Source organism: Oncorhynchus clarkii, unplaced genomic scaffold (assembly GCF_045791955.1).
Source record: "Oncorhynchus clarkii lewisi isolate Uvic-CL-2024 unplaced genomic scaffold, UVic_Ocla_1.0 unplaced_contig_8910_pilon_pilon, whole genome shotgun sequence".
NCBI classification, from domain to species: domain Eukaryota; kingdom Metazoa; phylum Chordata; class Actinopteri; order Salmoniformes; family Salmonidae; genus Oncorhynchus; species Oncorhynchus clarkii.
In genome coordinates, this window is record NW_027260954.1 from 79,827 (window position 1) to 85,000 (window position 5,174).

Genomic DNA, 5,174 nt, shown 5'->3' on the forward strand with positions numbered 1-5,174 from the left:
GTGTTTTGTTTTCCTGTGTCTTTAACAGCGTAGTCAGTGTAAAGTATTGAACAACACAGTCAAGTGAGGTCGATACATTGAACCGGCGCTGAGGAGAGGCCCTGCTGTGGTGCCCACTAAGCTGAGGAGAGGCCCTGCTGTGGTGCCCACTAAGCTGAGGAGAAGCCCTGCTGTGGTGCCCACTAAGCTGAGGAGAGGCCCTGCTGTGGTGCCCACTAAGCTGAAGAGAGGCCCTGCTGTGGTGCCCACTAAGCTGAGGAGAGGCCCTGCTGTGGTGCCCACTAAGCTGAGGAGAGGCCCTGCTGTGGTGCCCACTAAGCTGAGGAGAGGTCCTGCTGTGGTGCCCACTAAGCTGAAGAGAGGCCCTGCTGTGGTGCCCACTAAGCTGAGGAGAGGCCCTGCTGTGGTGCCCACTAAGCTGAGGAGAGGCCCTGCTGTGGTGCCCACTAAGCTGAAGAGAGGCCCTGCTGTGGTGCCCACTAAGCTGAGGAGAGGCCCTGCTGTGGTGCCCACTAAGCTGAGGAGAGGCCCTGCTGTGGTGCCCACTAAGCTGAGGAGAGGCCCTGCTGTGGTGCCCACTAAGCTGAAGAGAGGCCCTGCTGTGGTGCCCACTAAGCTGAGGAGAGGCCCTGCTGTGGTGCCCACTAAGCTGAGGAGAGGCCCTGCTGTGGTGCCCACTAAGCTGAGGAGAGGCCCTGCTGTGGTGCCCACTAAGCTGAGGAGAGGCCCTGCTGTGGTGCCCACTAAGCTAAGGAGAGGCCCTGCTGTGGTGCCCACTAAGCTGAGGAGAGGCCCTGCTGTGGTGCCCACTAAGCTGAGGAGAGGCCCTGCTGTGGTGCCCACTAAGCTGAGGAGAGGCCCTGCTGTGGTGCCCACTAAGCTCAGGATGACCTAAAGGTCACATAAAGGCAAGACCTTCTGTTCAATTCGCTGACATTTGTGAGACGGGATCGACGGGGAAGTTCCCCCACAGAGCCAGGGCACCTCATTGCCAACGGAGGCTTGGTCTAAAATGGCCACAGTGGTCAGACTGGTTATAATGATCACAGTGGTCAGGCTGGTTATAATGGTCACAGTGGTCAAGCTGGTTATAATGATCAGGCTGGTTATAATGGTCACAGTGGTCAGGCTGGTTAAAATGAACAGTGGTCAGGCTGGTTATAATGGTCACAGTGGTCAAGCTGGTTATAATGATCAGGCTGGTTATAATGGTCACAGTGGTCAGGCTGGTTATAATGGTCAGGCTGGTTATAATGGTCACAGTGGTCAGGCTGGTTATAATGATCACAATGGTCAGGCTGGTTATAATGGTCAGTGGTCAGACTGGTGATAATGGTCACAGTGGTCAGGCTGGTTATAAAGGTCACAGTGGTCAGGCTGGTTATAATGGTCACAGCGGTCAGGCTGGTTATAATGATCACAGTAGTCAGGCTGGTTATAATGATCACAGTGGTCAGGCTGGTTATAATGATCACAGAGGTCAGGCTGGTTATAATGATCACAGAGGTCAGGCTGGTTATAATGATCACAGAGGTCAGGCTGGTTATAATGATCAGTGGTCAGGCTGGTTATAATGATCACAGAGGTCAGGCTGGTTATAATGATCAGGCTGGTTATAATGATCACAGTGGTCAGGCTGGTTATAATGATCACAGAGGTCAGGCTGGTTATAATGATCAGTGGTCAGGCTGGTTATAATGATCACAGTGATCAGGCTGGTTATAATGATCACAGCGGTCAGGCTGGTTATAATGATCAGGCTGGTTATAATGATCACAGCGGTCAGGCTGGTTATAATGATCACAGAGGTCAGGCTGGTTATAATGATCAGTGGTCAAGCTGGTTATAATGATCTCAGCGGTCAGGCTGGTTATAATGATCTCAGCGGTCAGGCTGGTTATAATGATCACAGCGGTCAGGCTGGTTATAATGGTCAGGCTGGTTATAATGATCAGTGGTCAGGCTGGTTATAATGATCAGGCTGGTTATAATGATCACAGCGGTCAGGCTGGTTATAATGATCACAGAGGTCAGGCTGGTTATAATGATCAGTGGTCAGGCTGGTTATAATGATCACAGAGGTCAGGCTGGTTATAATGATCAGGCTGGTTATAATGATCACAGTGGTCAGGCTGGTTATAATGATCACAGAGGTCAGGCTGGTTATAATGATCAGTGGTCAGGCTGGTTATAATGATCACAGTGATCAGGCTGGTTATAATGATCACAGCGGTCAGGCTGGTTATAATGATCAGGCTGGTTATAATGATCACAGCGGTCAGGCTGGTTATAATGATCACAGAGGTCAGGCTGGTTATAATGATCAGTGGTCAAGCTGGTTATAATGAGCTCAGCGGTCAGGCTGGTTATAATGATCTCAGCGGTCAGGCTGGTTATAATGATCACAGCGGTCAGGCTGGTTATAATGGTCAGGCTGGTTATAATGATCAGTGGTCAGGCTGGTTATAATGATCAGGCTGGTTATAATGATCACAGCGGTCAGGCTGGTTAAGTGTGCTTTAGGTAGTTTTTTAGGGAAGGGGTGTTTGGAGTACAAAGATGTTTGAGAGATAGACATCCACACTACTTCAGTTTCCACAGAGCATTCAGAAAGTATTCAGACCCCTTCACTTTTTCCACGTTTTGTTACGTTACAGCCGTATTCTAAAATAAATGTAATTGTTTATTTCCTTCATCAATCTACACACAATACCCCATAATGACATCACAATACCCCATAATGACATCACAATACCCCATAATGACATCACAATACCCCATAATGACATCACAATACCCCATAATGACACCACAATACCCCATAATGACAAAGCAAAAACAGATTTTTTTAAATGTTTGCAAATGTATTAACAATGTAAAAAACGGAAATGTCACATTTACATAAGTATTCAGACCCTTTTACTCAGCACTTAGTTGAAGCACCTTTGGCAGTGATTACAGCCTCGAGTCTTCTAGGGTATGACGCTACAAGCTAGGCATACCTGTATTTGGGGAGTTTCTCCCATTTCTTCTCTGCAGATCCTCTCAAGCTCTGTCAGGTTGGATGGGGAGCATCGCTCCACAGCTATTTTCAGGTCTCTCCAGAGATGTTAGATCGGGTTCAAGTCCAGTCTCTGGCTGGGCCACTCAAGGACATTCAGAGACTTGTCCCAAAGCCACTCCTGTGTTGTCTTGGCTGTGTGCTTAGGGGGCATCCCATTGATCTTGAAACATTATATAGAAAAACTTCCTTTGAATGTGCAGGAAATCCCTGCAGGTCATCCCCACCTACCCTCAGTCTACAAGGTCAAACAGAATTGTAGTATCAGTGAAAACTGACTGAAGATCAGTTAGGTTACAGAACACACACACTACCAAAAAGACTTCCCTTATGGCCCATTCCCCTAGGTTATCATCAACATGTCACAGTCTGTATTCACATGCTCCACAGTGTTTCTACACACACAGCTAATGAAAGGGGTGGACAGCCTTTAGTCTGTTTTACTCATCCATTCAAAGGCTTTAAGGACACAGGCCTCTTCAAAGCCTCCCGCCATGTTAACCCCTCCTCCACTCCTGTCACCCATTGTCCGTGCAGAGACACTGGCTGACCGATGTCATTGTGATGGCACTCTGTTCCGGGATTCTCTTTAGAATGGTGGATTGTCCAGAACATTCTGCTTGTCAGAGTCACACATGGAGGATCCGCTGGGGCTCTCAGCAGTGAATCAGCTGCTGATTCAGCACCTCTCAATGTTATTGAGTTCCAGAGCTTTATAAGAGAGAGAGGAAGGAGGGAGAATCTAGGGTTTTACTGAATGGGATTTGAAGTCTTGTCTGTGTAACTGGGGCTGTGTGTAGAACAGAGGGGCTTGAGTCAGTGTTCTCTGGGTGAAGTGGAAAGGAAGTAAAAGGTTGTAATTGTCCACTTGGTTGGTTCACCTCTTTCGACTGAGACAGAGGGGACTCATACTGCTGTAAATTACAACACAAACACACATTGCATTTCCATGGGGAATAAAACACATTGCATTTCCATGGGGAAAAAACACATTGCATTTCCATGGGGAAAAAAACACATTGCATTTCCATGGAGAAAAAACACATTGCATTTCCATGGGGAATAAAACACATTGCATTTCCATGGGGAAAAAAACATTGCATTTCCATGGGGAATAAAACACATTGCATTTCCATGGGGAAAAAAACACATTGCATTTCCATGGGGAAAAAAACACATTGCATTTCCATGGGGAAAAAAACACATTGCATTTCCATGGGGAAAAAAACACATTGCATTTCCATGGGGAAAAAACACATTGCATTTCCATGGGGAAAAAAACACATTGCATTTCCATGGAGAAAAAACATTGCATTTCCATTGGGAAAAAACACATTGCATTTCCATGGGGAAAAAACACATTGCATTTCCATGGGGAAAAACACATTGCATTTCCATGGGGAAAAAACACATTGCATTTCCATGGGGAAAAAACACATTGCATTTCCATGGGGAAAAAACACATTGCATTTCCATGGGGAAAAAAACACATTGCATTTCCATGGAGAAAAAACACATTGCATTTCCATGGGGAAAAAAACACATTGCATTTCCATGGGGAATAAAACACATTGCATTTCCATGGGGAAAAAAACACATTGCATTTCCATGGGGAAAAAAACACATTGCATTTCCATGGGGAAAAAAACACATTGCATTTCCATGGGGAAAAAAACACATTGCATTTCCATGGGGAAAAAAACACATTGCATTTCCATGGGGAAAAAAACACATTGCATTTCCATGGGGAATAAAACACATTGCATTTCCATGGGGAAAAAACACATTGCATTTCCATGGGGAAAAAAACACATTGCATTTCCATGGGGAAAAAAACACATTGCATTTCCATGGGGAAAAACACATTGCATTTCCATGGGGTAAAAACACATTGCATTTCCATGGGGTAAAAACACATTGCATTTCCATGGGGAAAAAAACACATTGCATTTCCATTGGGAAAAAACACATTGCATTTCCATGGGGAAAAAACACATTGCATTTCCATGGGGAAAAACACATTGCATTTCCATGGGGAATAAAACACATTGCATTTCCATGGGGAAAAAACACATTGCATTTCCATGAGGAAAAAACACATTGCATTTCCATG